Genomic DNA, 15403 nt, shown 5'->3' with positions numbered 1-15403 from the left:
TGTCTTGATGGAACATACCAATTCTATCCCCTTGGACTGGCAACGCTGCCCAGTCCTCAAACTCTTTGTCTCCAGTTTGATGGGGTTTTGCACACCTGCTTGTGCTTCTTCGGCACTACGTTAACTCCCTTCATGCTAGTGCCCTCCTCCTCAACTGGGTATGTTCCCAATTCCGGAGTTTGATCTGGGTCTCCTCCAGCCCTCACCCACAACTTAATTCACTAACTTTGCGGCATATGTTGTCACCGCCCTGGTCAGTGCGTCTGACGACACAGGTTGAATAACCTTCGAGCCTGGATTGCTGGTATCAATTTCGCCTATTTCGGACGTATGATGGAGCCACCTTTACGGCTGTGTCCAGGATTGTCAACTCCACTGACCCTATGTCCCCGTGGTTCACCTTATATATCATCCGGGGGACTGCATAGGAGTTCAGTATCGTTACTTTCTGGCTGGGTTTGAGTGGCACTTTATTTATCTTGCTGACCCACTCAAAAGATTTGTCTTCTCAAATCCAGTTTAGCGATTCCCAGCCAGGGGTTCACTTTCAGGCCCAGATATTTTAATGATTTATCTGGGTGAATCAGGTGTAGCTTTTCCCTTCAGTCGTCCAGGGCTGACAATTGTTGATGGTGAAAGCCACTCCCCCTCATCTCACCATAAATCCATGACACTTCCTTGGTTGCACGCGCAAACCAGAAAGTTGACAAAAGATTTCTAATACTTTGATGTTATGTTGCATGCCTGCCCATGAGCTGCTCATAAGCACCAAATCATCGGGAAATGCCAAGGTAGTTACTTTCTGTCCATCGAACATATATCCTTCTCCGATCTCTTCCAACTTGTGGATCAGAGGGTCTACTGCCAAATTGAAGAGGAGAGGGGACATTGGGTTACTCTTCACTTCGATAGGCGGTGAGGTTCCTTCCTTAACCTTTACTCTCATGTAATCCCCTTCGTAGGAGTTTTTGATCAGCCCTACTATGTGGTCGTCAAGGCCCCTTTCTCTCAGAACATGGTGTGTTCATGGGCCACTGAGTCGAATGCCTTTGCAAAATCAATGAAGACCACTGCTATGACCTTTCTTACTCTGATGTATTATTCCCTTCAGGACCATTAGGTTTTCTGTGCACCCAGGGGTGGCGATAAATCCCCTTTGTCTAGGGTTAATGGGACATGCCCTCTCGAGTCTCAGGACAATCGATCCAACTGTAATCCAGTCTCCACTCACCGATTTCCAATAACTCCTCAACCATTGTTGGTATCAGCGTTGTATGACCTTGTTTAAAGGTCTTGGGTATTTTACCTGCTAGCAGCCATATAGAAAAGATTGCTGCTAGCTCCTAACCCTCTGGGTCCCAATCCCAAAATATTTTTCTGACGATTCTTTCTTAATTGCCTTCAAGTTTATCGGCACTTCGTCCTTGGAAATGGGGGAGCAGAAATACGCATTCTGCCTTACTGGATGATTGGTATTGACCTAGACCACTGAATTCCACACTCCTTCCCCACCGTTCTATGTACATTTCTGATATTTTATCAAAAGATATACCACATTCCCTGTTTGCTGTGCCATCGAGGATCAATTCACCCACCTTTCCCCTGTTCTTTTCAAACAGTTTTTGATACTGCTTAACTTAAGGTATAGGGGGCAGCATTTTCACTTTTGGATAAATAGCGTGCCCAATTTCAACTTCCTGCTACTCATGCCAAGAATATAAGATATGCATATTATTAGTAGATTTGGATAGAAAACACTGAAGTTTCTAAAACTGTTTTAATCATGTCTGAGTATTACAGTCCTTAGGTAGCAGGCAAAACCCCAAGGACTAACCGATCAGATTTTTTTATTTTTAGGTCTCTGTCTGTTCAATGATTCTCGTTGGCAAACCAATATTTCTTAGGAACTTGTTTTCAGTTCCTACCGCTTCCACTGGATGTCACCAGTCTTTGGAATTTGGTTGAGGTTATTCATTTGTGCAATGAAGAAGTAGGCCATCTAGGAACTGCGTAAAGCTGTTGAGAGTTGCGCAAGATGTGAAAAGTAGCATGGTTTGTTGTGTTCCTGTATTGAACACAGACCCATCTACAATTTGATCGATTATTAACGTTTAAAAATATTTAAAGTTGTATTACAAAAGTAGTTTGAAATATTTTGGCAAGGTTTATTATAGGCAACTTTTGAATTATTTTGTAGTGACGTTGCGCATTTTGGAAGCTGTTTTGTTTTCTGGATCAAATGCGCTTTATAAATTGACATTTGGATATATATGGACGGAATTAATCGAACAAAAGGACCAATTCTGATGTTTATGGGACATATTGGAGTGGCAACAAAAGAAGCTTGTCAAAGGTAAGTCATGTTTTATATTTTATTTCTGCGTTTTGTGTAGCGCCTGCAGGGTTTAAATATGCTACCCTCTGTTTACTGTTGTGCTATCATCAGATAATAGCTTCTTATGCTTTCGCCGAAAAGCATTTTTAAAATCTGACATGTTGGCTGGATTCACAACGAGCATAGCTTTAATTGAGTATCCTACATGTGTGATTTAATGAAAGTTTGATTCTTATATTGTTTTTTAAAATTTGCCGCATTGCATTTTCCCTGGCTTTTGCCCAAGTGGGACGCAATCGTCCCCTATACCATAAGAAGTTAGTCATTCCTTTTTTCCTTCCTCCTCCTCGCACAACCTAAACGTGGTTTAGGTCCCTTCTCGACCCCACCTCGCTTTTTGGGGTTCTCTTTTATTCTTCCCAGTACTCGCACCATCAATTTGGCTGTAGCCTCAATATCCGGTATTGCGCACTGGCCCTCTCCATTTTTTTTTTAACCAGGTAGGCTAGTTGAGAACAAGTTTACAACTGCGACCTGGCCAAGATAAAGCAAAGCAGTGTGACAGAGTTAAGCAAGCCAATAACACAATAAAAAAGTATATATACAGTGTGTGCAAAAGCTAGGTAATAAATAGGCCAGGAGCGAATAATTACAATTTAGCAGATTAAAACTGGAGTGATAAATGAGCAGATGATGATGTGCAAGTAGAGATACTGGTGCGCAAAAGAGCAGAAAAGTCAATAAAAACAGAATGGGGATGAGGTAGGTAGATTGGGTGGGCTATTTACAGATGGACTATGTACAGCTGCAGCAATACGTTAGCTATATTCCATGTCTTTCATCGCCTTTTCCTTCCATGTCTGCAACTGTTTCCTAATTTCTCCCTCTACACAAGTCACTATCGGTGGCCGGTCAGCAGGCATTGTTAGCCCTGCTATCCTTGAGCCCCAATCTATGCCTTCTTCCTTATCGTTATCTATCACTCCCAGTGATGGTTTACGCCTTTTCCAATTAATTTATTTTTAAGGACGTGTTCGTACCCAACACTTCGGCAATAAGTCGTGCCGGGCTCCTTTAGTTTTATACCTCATTCCGAGCTTTATCATAGCCCTCTCTTCACCTGGCGTCCAGTATTTCCAAATTCTGGCCTCATTACACAACAATGTATATGTCTTATATGTTGAGACAGCCCGCTTCTTGACCCAAACTTTCTTGGACAAGCTTAACAAAATGTCCTTGCCTTGCCCCATGGAGATCCCTGTACTCCCTTACATTTCTGCACATGACAGGCTTTTGAGTGCCATTTCGCCCCCCCCCCCCCCCCAAGTTCTGCTGCACCTTTTTGTGTTAAATCGTTAAGTGGTCAACCAGCCTACTGACAGACTTTACCACCTCTCCACATATCATGCATTCTTGCCCAGTGAAGGGTATGACAATGCATATTCCCTCTCTGGCAACCTTCTCGCCCTCTTTCTCATGGGTCCCCCTTCCGGGTTTGTTAGCCTTTTTTTTAAGGGCTCGGACCCTCACTCGTTCCCTTTACTCTTCCTCCCAGAGCTCCATGAGTAACAGCAGTTACCATTAACTCCTCCTCCACGCTTCCCCCCTCTGGGAGCTCAGTACGAATTTCCGTCCCGTACTTGTTGCTCCCGGGACTTAGAGCTGTGGTAGATCTAGTTCGCTCGACCTGCAGTCGTCCGGATACTCCCACCGTTGTTGCCATTTTCGTTAACCCGGGCTGGTCCACCCGGGGGGAGAAGATTTGCAAATTCATTACCTAATGAATCCTTCAAGCGTGCATGCATAATCATCATTACTGATATCGCTTTTGAAATTCATCTTTCGGGCAATTTTGTCCTTTTCCTCTAGCCTTGTTAGAAGGAACCTATTACCGAAAACTGTTTTACCAGCCGGTAAAGGCCCTTCCTACCAGCCAGATCTTCGTTCAACCTGTGTACCTCCTTCTCCTTCCGATAAGTAAGGACCCCCAAAGTCCGGGGCTAACGATTCCTTGAGAGAGTCATAGTTACTCCCACCGTTTACCCGCGCTTCATTGAATTTCTTAACTTTGACATTCAGAGTACTGGGCAGAAATCACATCGCGTCAGCACCCACCTCAGACCTTCGCGATGCTTTGTTTTAATTAACTTCTTACGGCATCGATTTGACAACAGCCAGTGAAAGTGCAGGGCTCCAAATTCAAACATACAAGTATTATACACCATTTTAAAGAAACTCGTTGTTAATCCCCCCACAGTGTTCGATTTCAAAAAGGCTTTATGACGAAAGCATATCATGCGATTTATGTTAGGTCAGCGCCTAGTCACAAAAAAACACAGCCATTTTCCAGCCAAAGAGATAAAAATCTCACCCAACTACACTTCGCACCCCAGCCCGACTGACCCAGCCCTTAGAGCCAATCCTTATCCCGAAGTTACGGATCTGACTTGCCGACTTCACCTGAGCGTCGGGAGCAGTGCTTAATTAACCTCTTGAAGCTAGGGGGCACTATTTTTATGTTTGGAAAAATAACGTTCCCAAAGTAAACGGCCTATTTCTCAGGACCATATGCTAGAATATGCATATCATTGACAGATGAAAGAAAACACTCAAGTTTCCAAAACTGTAAAAATATTGTCTGAGTATAACAGAACTGATATTCCAGGCAAAACCCTGAGAAAAATCAACCAGGAAGTGGCTTCTATTTTGAAAACTCCATGTTCCATAGCCTCCCATTGCTCCATTTAAAGGGATATCAACCAGATTCCTTTTCCTATCGCTTCCTCGAGGTGTCAACAGTCTTCAGACATAGTTTCAGGCTTTTATTTTGAACAATGAGCCAGAAAGATAACATTGCGTCGGGTGGTCACGAGTTTTGCTCGTGCGACAAAATTTGGACAGTTATTGTTTTTCCCTCTCCTACTGAACAAGACCGTTGCGGTTGATATAATACCGATTTATATATTTTTAAAATAACCCAAGGCTTGATTATAAAAAAAGGTTCATGTTTCTGTGGACATTAGGGATATTATTTGGAATTTGTCTGCGTTGTCGTGACCGCTGTTCCTGTGGATTTCATAACATAATGCGCCAAACAAACGGAGGTATTTTGGATATAAAAATAATCTTTATGGAACAAAAGGAACATTTGTTGTGTAACTGGGAGTCTCGTGAGTGAAAACATCCGAAGCTCATCAAAGGTAAACTATTTAATTTGATTGCTTTTCTGATTTTCGTGACCAAGCTACCTGATGCTAAGTGTACTTAATGTTTTGTCATGCGATCGATAAATTTACACAAATGCTTGGATTGCTTTCGCTGTAAAGCATAATCTCAATCTAAGAAGACAGGTGGATTAACAAAAGGCTGTGTTTTGCAATATTGCACTTGTGATTTCATGAATATGAATATTTTAGTAATATTATTTGACTGGGGCACTATGCTATTCAGGAGTTGCTGATGACAATTATCCCGCTTAACTTTTTGACTCTACCAATCCCTTAACCTCTTGAATCTAGGGGGCATTTTCATTTTTGGAAAAATAACGTCCCCAAAGTAAACGGGCTATTTTGTCAGGACAAGATGCTTGAATATGCATATAATTGACAGCTTAGGATAGAAAACACTAACGTTTCCAAAACTGTAAAAATATTGTCTGTGAGTATAACAGAACTGATGTTGCAGGCGAAAGACTGAGAAAAATCCAATCAGGAAGGGACTCTTATTTAGAAAGCTCTGCGTTCCTATGCGTCCCTATTGAGCAGTGAATGAGATATCAACCAAGGAGTGGCTTCATTTCAAGGTTCTGGAGTGGCCTAGCCAGTCTCCAGATCCCAACCCCATAGAAAATCTTTGGAGGGAGTTGAAAGTCCGTGTTGCCCAGCAACAACCCCAAAACATCACTTCTCTAGAGGAGATCTGCATGGAGGAATGGGCCAAAATACCAGCAACAGTGTGAAGACTTACAGAAAACGTTTGACCTCTGTCATTGCCAACAAAGGATATATAACAAAGTATTGAGAAACTTTTGTTATTGACCAAATACTTATTTTCCACCATAATTTGCAAATAAATTCATTAAAAAATCCTACTGTGATTTTCTGGATTTTTTTTCTCATTTTGTCTGTCATAGTTGAAGTGTATTATGATAAATTACAGGCCTCATCTTTAAGTGGGAGAACTTGCACAATTGGTGGCTGACTAAATACTTTTTTGCCCCACTGTATTAAACTGATAAAAAAATAATTTATTACTCAATGCCATTCATTCTTTACAAAATCAGAATTATCAATTAAAATTATTGGCATTGTAATTTATAAAACAAAACGAAAACACCAAAACTAAACTCGGGGGCATCTTCCCTCCCCGTCATACCTAAAAACTACCTTTCCCTATCTCCCCGTCCTTAATCTATCACCTTAAAACATCTAAATTAACCCCAGCTCTAAACCCCCCCCCCCCCCCCTTCCACCTCTCCTGGGCAGCATGCTGCCCCCACTTCCTCTTCTCCCTCTTCATCCTCCCCCTCAAATCTCCTTCCACCCTCCTCACTATCGCTTTCCACAGCCCCCATTTTATAGAGGCTCATGAGAAACCAGAGTAGAAACCCATCCCTTTCCGTCCCTCTCTCTCTCTACCTACACCTCTCTCTAACCTTGCACATGTTAAAACAAAATCCCCTTTTACCCTACCTATCAGCACCCGTGCCCTCGCCCATACTACTCCGGCAAAGGCATAGTCCCAAAAGGCATGACGCACTGTCTCATCCCTGCCACAAGATGGTCTTGGGCAGGTGGGGGATCGCGCCAAGCTATGCTGGTACGGATGGAACGTACCGGCAAACACTTGTGGAGGCTCAACCAATTCAGGTCCTTGAGCCTGTTGTCCAGACCCGACGCCTGCACTCCTTCCCATACTACTGCTGGGATGCCCACTACAGGCTCCAGACTTCCTGCCTGTCTGACCTCCTCGTACAGGTGCCTGTGGTCTAAACCTACTTGGGCAACTTCAACCTCGGGGTGTGCACACGGCCGCATGGCTAAAGTGCCACGGCAGCTGTTCCGCCTGAGGACCCATGTTAGACCACACCATTACGGTTCTCGCCTGATATGGGAAGAACACCCGCAGGAGGTAACCGGACGGGTGTATCAACGGATAAGCAAGCTCCTCTAACAAAACATAAACAAAAATTGTGTCCAGCTTGAGGGGGAGATGTGTACACTCGTACTCGTACCTGCCACCCACATGAAATGAAACACTTGCCTCACTAGAGGCCTCCTCAGACAAGCCGGCAATGGGTAGTTGTGCCTTCATTTTTTTTGTCAAATTATACATGTATAAGAACTGTTTGAACATACTTTTGTCATTTTATTATAATTATTTTTTTACTTGTCCATTTGCAATATGATTTCATAGGATGTCAAAGTCAGTGAATCATTGCCAAATGCCATAAGAAAGTATTGAAAGTGCCAAATTGGGATGTTATGTCCATTTACCATGTACGATCATAGGAAGTCAGTTTCTGTACCCAAAAGTCAGTGAACCATGTCCAAATGGCATTTATACTGCCCAAATGATATATAGCCCTTTGTTAAGCCATGAATCAACATAAAACACGTAGTTACATTCTAGCTGCAGGTCCAGTTCTGACATTGTGTAAGCCTAGCTGAGGCGAGCCCAAATTTTGGCGCTGAAAATTCACATTTTCCAGGCATTGCTACGGGGTCCTTGAATGAGCTATCGGACAGAAACTTTGGGGTCCGACTCTATGGGTCGAGGCAGTTTCAATGCACCTATTCTTGTGACTCTGGGACTTTTCTAAATGCCGTCATTTCTGTGATGGTCAAAATTAATTGAAGTTATTGCAAATGTACGAGGCTGTTTCTCGGTCTGAGAACCTTCTAGAGCCACAACTCACCATGCACTATCGACTTGAGCTCTAGAACAGGTTTCTAAAGTTTCAGAGCTCCAGGTCTGACGGTTCTTTGATAGGTTGAGCAGAGGTAACTATTGCAGGCTCTGTGTGTCTCTAAGCCCCCCACTATGTCACTCAGTCCCGGCTGTGTGTGAGCTTTTCTTGGAAATCTGATGGGAGAAATGACTGATTTATAGTTCATGAGCGTTACCTAGTGACACGTATGAAGTTTTGGAAAGATGTGACTTTTTTAACCCTTCAAAACATGCCCTGTGACCCCAATTAAGGGCACTTCCGGTTGGCACAGGAAGCTTAAAGTAAACACATCCTCATTGGGTTAGGCTTTTACAGAATCCTGAGTTTAAAGTCTTTACGTTAAGAACTGACTGATTTACACATGGTTGAATGCAGTGATTTTCACAAACTGCAGGTTGGCTACATCAAAACACCTTTAGGGTGAATTTAACGACTTCCGGTGGCTCCAGGAAGCTTAGAATCGACACAGGTAGACCTCATAGTGGCCTGATGGATTGTCATTGAAGACAGGTTCATAAGGCATTCATAACCCACATAGGCTTCCGGTTGTATTTAGGGGAGTAGGCAATGTATTCCTATGGGGAGAGAAGTCATTGCAAACACCTTATTTTAACTGTTAAGGGTTAATGCCACACGGTCAAGGTTAGGCTTCCACAGATCGGGAGGACCTCAGGAACGTTCCTGAGGTTGAATTGTCCTTCTAACTCTAACGGTTCCGCCGCTGTCCCCCAAAAGCACCTGAAAGACTTAATTTTGGGCCTACTTTTTTTCACGGTTGCTGCGCTCAGAGCGAGCTACGGTCAAGGGGGCATCTCGTTGAACTCATGTGATGCCATTTGTTATTTTTCAGTGTTTATTTCAGTCTAAGTTTCTAGTACAAATTGTGCTTCCTGAACCATCTACAGCAGGACTTTGTTTATTATCTACTTAATTTGCTTTGGCAATGTTAACATATGATTCCCATGCTAATAAAGCCAAAATATTTTTCCAACCTCAGACAATAACAAAAAACAGTGAAAGTTCAACACTTACAAATTAAGTGACGAACTAAATACAAACCTTTTAAAAAAGCACAACAAAGAATTACTCAAAGTTATTTAATAAAACAGAACAAACCTTTACATAATAGAAAATTGAACACATTACACTTCTAAAATCTGAACAAGAACACCAAAATAGAAAATTGAACAGACAGAATAAATTACACACATTTTACACTTCTAAAATCTAAACAAGCACACCAAAAAATAAAACCACACCAAACAATCTATATGAGTATTCGGAAGAGGAAGTTATGATGTAGGTCGGCTCCCCTTCCTTCGAGCTGCATCAGGGCTACCCTCCTTCCTTTTGCACCTTCTACTGCAGCTTTAACCTCAAGGCCTTTTTTAGTCTGCATACCTTTCAATGTGACAATGGGGGAGTGGTGGGGTGACTTGATCTTCACTTTGAGGGGTGAGACTAGCATGGGGCTGATGGCGACCACCATGCGGCGCCTGCGTCTGCTTTGGTGTAAGTTCACCTGAGGATGTCTGACAGAGCAAACACAAGAATGTAGATATATCTCAAAATTCACACTTGACTGTTACATAGTTTACAAGTACATTTTGATAATTGAATGTGTCCTGTCAGAATAGCTGATCTTACTGGAGGCTGTCTGTTCCTCATCTTCATCCTCTTCCACCACCTCCGAGTCCCCGGCGGAAGTGCCAGACTCCTGGTACATCACCTTGGTCTCTTCAGGGGTGGTGCTCCCCTCGGAGAGGGAGGCGCCCTCTCTCACCTTCCGCTTTCAAATTCCTGAGGTGGAGGGCTGGTTCTCTGCAGCGACTGTGGTATCTTCCCCCTTCAGTGCAACCTCAGAGTGCCCTGATTTCATTGGCTTGGGATGGATTTAAATTGATGGCATAAAATTTCTCTGCCGACTGGATGTTGTGGCACATGAAGTTGGCCACCCTTTCCCTGTCAATCTTCCGGAGCATGTTTTTTACCTGTAAGACCCACACAAAGATTTGATATTACTTCAGACAACAGTAGAATAGGATCTTACAATAATTAGATTCCTATCTAATCTGACCTACATGAGTGACAATGGAGGTCCACAGGTCAGTGAAGGTAGGACTTTCGGACAGACTCATCTCCTTCCACACCTTCCTCAGGTAGGCAGGCAGGTTCTTTGTGGAATTTAAAAAGTGCTGGGCCTTCTTTGCCCCTGAGAGAAAGTGCTTGAGTGCTTTCAGGAAGTCTGAAAACCTTTGTCAGCGACATCTGGACCATGCCATACTCTCAATTAGTTTTCTTCCCCCACCTAATAGAAATTGAACAGAAAACAAACACACAAAAATACACATTACGCTCCGGCGACTGCAATTGTTTCCAAAAATAACCAACCAAGCAAACAATCAAATAAACCCAGCCAGCTGTATTTTATAGACTTATATTGATCAGATACACCCTAGACGGATCACATTTTGCCTCTTTCACCAACATGTTTTTATACAGGCCTGGTCTGTGGCCGTATATGTAGGTAAAGTAGGCACACAGGTACCCATAAAACCGGTACTGATTCCTGTGTCCTTGTTTCTTCCAGTGGGAACATGAAAATAATTAAAGGCAGCTTCATAATCCCACTCCATAATGCACTCAATACGTGTGTATACCTGTGACATCACATATTGAGAAGAATTTACTCAGCACTTGAGGGATTTTTGCCTTGGTAAGAGACTGGCACTCCAGCAGGCTCTTTTTGGACACCACGTTGTCTTTCACCTTTACCTGGTGAAGGGAAACTGGTCGTCTCATGGACTTGTTAATGCCCTTCATCAACCAGTTGATCCCCTTCCATTGGTTTACGGTCATCTGGCAGCCAGGTGGAGGGGTCTCCTTGGTATATTTTAAGAATTGCGCCAATGTTTTTCTGGAGGAATTGAACCCATTAAAAAAAAACACACACAATCAAATACTGTATTGTTAATTAATGCTTGTGAGACTAAAGAGAAAGAAAGAACTCTGCTTACTGCCTTATTCTGTCATGGTCTGTCAGGAAAAGGAGAGAGGACTGGTAGGTCTCATTCTTGGCCATGTAGTTCAAAAATTGCATCCCCCTCTTGACCTTTGAGGCACAATTTTCCCTAAGCTTATAATTTGGATTGGGCCCTCACAGGTCTTCCTGAATCCCCCGATAAACACACCTAATCGAAAAACAACATTTTAGACTAGAATTACAATCTCATGAGGCCACATGATTCAGTCAGGCGGTTTATCATATTATTTTCAAACACAAACTCTGCCACTATTTAAAGAAACAGTACTTACTCATAGCAGATCCCGGAAAGATGAGTTTGCAGCTAGATCGGACACTGTAGGCTCCTCTCTCTGGTCCCCTGAACCTGTCGCTTTGTGTCTGTCTGCCTGAAAGTTGAGGGCCTTCTTTGCCGGACTCACCCTGACAATCCCCATCTTCCTTTTCAGCAGGTGGTACTTCTTCCTCACTCTATGCAGCTCAGCGATCAACTTCAGGTTGTCCTCTTTAATGGATTGGTTGGTCTCACTTCTCATTGTCAGTGCCTCATCCCTCTCTTGCACAGCTTTCGTCAGTCTCAGGATTGGTGCGTGGCAGTAGCAGAATCCTCTTTGCAGTCCACTTCCTCCTCTGCTTCTGTTGGTGAACATAGTATTTCCTCCTCCCCTTCTTTCCTTAGTCTCCACAATATCCAAATCTGTTGCCAGTGGGATGGCAGGGATCGTTGTCCTCCACGCCGCCAGCCTCTGCCGTCTCCAAAGGTCCTCTAAAACCTGTCTGTTGAGCTCTGTGTGGGAGTCTATATGCCAGTCTAGTCTGCTGAGATGTGTGGAGCATCCTGTCACTGGACACTGCTCCTGCCTGACATTGACACGTCCCAACTGCCAATTACAAAGGAGCACCCTTTCTTCACTGTTCCTCACATGGTGTATACCTAAGGTGCTGACTGAAGCCAATCACAACCTTATAGCAAAGTGGACATGAGCGCACTAGAGCCATCTATACTATACTATTGAAAAGTGAAATAACAGTAACACAATCCCTTTAGCAATACAGAAAGTACAATGCTTCAGGCTGCTTAATTGATACTTGTAAACACACGAGACCACTCCTCACCACTCTAATCTCCTCCTTACCACTTCCTGCACTCCTCGTCTGCTTGTCAGCCCAAAGTGAAATGCAGTCTATTAGAAAAAAATCACTTCTCATTTTAACCCAATTTTTCCCAGACATGAAAATATCCAAATCAAGTGTCATTAGTAATCATTTAAAAAAAAAATGTTAATGGAAAAGTAGGTAAAAACTGTTATGGTCGGTCACAATTGTGACCGGTGGGATAATGTTACATATACTAAATTAACATATTTCTCCTATGCAGTAATCAAAGTTCATATATAAATCCCAACCTAGTTATTAACACATTTCAAACTTTGTCACTGGCAGTCCCCAGCATTGCCTCTAGAATGCCCCGTCACATTCTAGTGTGACTATTTTACACATCAAAAACCCTTAAACAACACAATATGAATACTGAGAGCAAAGACAAAAAGACAACCATCAATGTATTTCAACATTGTTACTTTAGTGCAACATGTACTGAAACATTAATATTGTAACATTTGAACTTGTACTTTAGTGCAATATTCATTGTAACATTCACTATCAACTGTATAGCAGTCGTGTGATTCATTCCTACTGAACATAGAGGTAGCCTGTAGAATATGCATTCAAGTAGAGGCCTTTTTTTTCCAGTGGCGCTTTTTAAATATATATATATATATATATATATATATTTATTTATTTTAAAAGCGCCACTGGACAATGAGTGCTTATACATATAGAGTTAGGCTTCAGAACCAAGTGCAAGATTAATTTATGCATCACTGTTATGAACTACGATCAGTCAGACCTACTGTCATACAGGATGTCCTGAATCAATTGACCTTCTTTTCCAAAAACATTTCGGTCTTTTTGATTTGTCTTTTTCATCAACTTTTCTTTTCTTCCTAGAGTCCGTTGTCCTGCTTCTCCTCACCCTTTATCGACTTTTCTATTTTTCTTTTGTCTTTTTCAGACCTTTTTCATTCGGTCTTATCTCCTTTTCTACTGTCCATGGTATATCTTGAAGCACTCAATGTGCAGTGGAGCTTTGCATTTCTCACATGCATAGGTAGTACGTTTGTCACAATGACGACTTCTCTGGAACCGGTGCATCGTGTTGATTGGCCAGTGAGAAGCTTTGTCATATCTTGCCTTCAACAGTAGCAGCCAGTAAAGATCCCCTTCCATGGCTGTGGTTTCGTGCCAAACTTTTGCATATTTGGGCTGTATACTATGTGTTTTGGAATCACACCAGTGGCAGGCCTCTTCGATCATTTGAAAGCTCAATCTTTATTTTTGACCACCTGCAGCTTTTCACTTGGCTCTTCTGGCTGACCCCTATGTCTTGTAGAGGCCCTTGGCTCTTCTGACTGGACCCTCTGGCGGGTAGGGGGGTGGGGAAGATTGTGGATGGGGGGATGGGGGGGGGGGGGGTAGGTCATCATCACTGATAACGTTGTTCCTGTCATGATCTGTTTGCATAGGTTCAGCATATGCATTCAACAGCCTGGCTGGCAAATGGCCTGTCCATAGTCCATATCTGACCCATCCCTATCACAATCACTCAGGACAGCATCTTTCTCATTTTGAGAGAGAACTGCAATGTTGCATGCCTTGTCTGGGCAGTCACCTAGATCCAACATATCCAGTACATGACTCAAAGTGAAACTAAAAGAAAGAACAGAGTAGGAGGTTAGGTAAAACAATAACTATGTCTGTGTATACCTAGATGCACTATGTTATCCCGCCGGTCAATATTGTTGCCGTCAACATGTTTACACATTCTATGACCGCACTGAACAAATTTGAGTAATTGCAAATGCATATATCAAAACCAAAAACTTTTGTCCTAACTTTATTTTAACATACTTTACTAACCTTTTGTTTGGGAGCTTTGATGCAGCCATCCTCTTCTCATGGTGCAACCAGGAAGTAAACAGTTCTGGTCATGTGACACTGCACATCATTCATTGAGACCAATATTTATTTGCTGGAAATGCATTGATAGATCATTCAGTAACATTTTTAGAGCCTTATAACTGAAAATGTTTTTTACGGGTCACTATTGTGACCGATGGGATTAAATAGGTTAAACACTCCCCAAACTCTGTGTTTTTCCATTTAAGAATGCTCACAGATGAGGCCCCTACTCTGCTTGTCAGCCTGTAGTCAAATGCATTCTATTTATAGAAAACACTCCCTCAACTACTCCCATCTGTCAGCTCATAGTCAAATTCTCTTTTCACATTAAAAACAATGACATTGAGTACTTTGTGTGTGTGTTTTTCCTTTGACATCTGTTGGGAGAAATAATTTATTTACAGTTCATGAGGGTTGCCTAATCACACATATGACATTTTGGAAAGATGTGACTCTTTTAACCCTTCGAAACAGCCCCTATGCCCCCAATTTAAGACACTTCTGGTTGGCACAGGGAGCTTAAAGTAACCAAATATCCTCATTGGGTTAAGAATTGAGTGATTTAAACAGGGCCTATTTCTCAGAACCAGATACTAGAATATGCATATAATTGACAGATTAGGATAGAAAACACAAGTTTCCAGAACTGATATTGCAGGCGAAACCCTGAGGAAAATCCAATCAGAAAGTGCCTCTTATTTTGAAACCCTTCTGTTCCTATGCATGCCTATCCTCCATTTAAAGGGATATCAACCATATTCCTTTTTCTATGGCTTCCCTAAGGTGTCAACTGTCTTTAGTCATGGTTTTAGGCTTTTATTTTGAAAAATGAGTGTGAAAGATCACATTGCGTAAGTGGATAGGTGGGGGCTCTGAGTGAGTTTTTGCTCTACAGAGTAAAGCCGCCATTGTTCCTCCCGCTGTTATTGAAAAACCTACACACTCTGTTGATATATTATCGAATATATATTTTAAAAACTACCTGAGGAATGATTATAAAAAACGTTTGACATGTTTCTGTGGACATTTTGAAGACTATTTGGAATTTCTGTCGGTGTTGTCGTGACCGCTCTTT

At 42.3% G+C, this 15403-nt stretch overlaps 1 long non-coding RNA gene across 1 annotated transcript; it reads right to left on the bottom strand.

Moving 5' to 3' along the window:
* Window positions 1–12868: 12868 nt before the first annotated feature.
* Window positions 12869–14504, bottom strand: LOC149978075 (uncharacterized). The gene is made up of 2 exons (XR_016486507.1): window positions 14287–14504; window positions 12869–14076 (listed from the first exon to the last, which is right to left on the bottom strand). It is a non-coding gene; the product is annotated as an uncharacterized LOC149978075 (long non-coding RNA).
* Window positions 14505–15403: the final 899 nt, after the last annotated feature.

This window comes from Oncorhynchus mykiss, chromosome 15 (assembly GCF_057628025.1).
Source record: "Oncorhynchus mykiss isolate SJ-2025 chromosome 15, ASM5762802v1, whole genome shotgun sequence".
NCBI lineage: Eukaryota > Metazoa > Chordata > Actinopteri > Salmoniformes > Salmonidae > Oncorhynchus > Oncorhynchus mykiss.
This window is presented reverse-complemented; position numbering and strand designations above follow the sequence as displayed.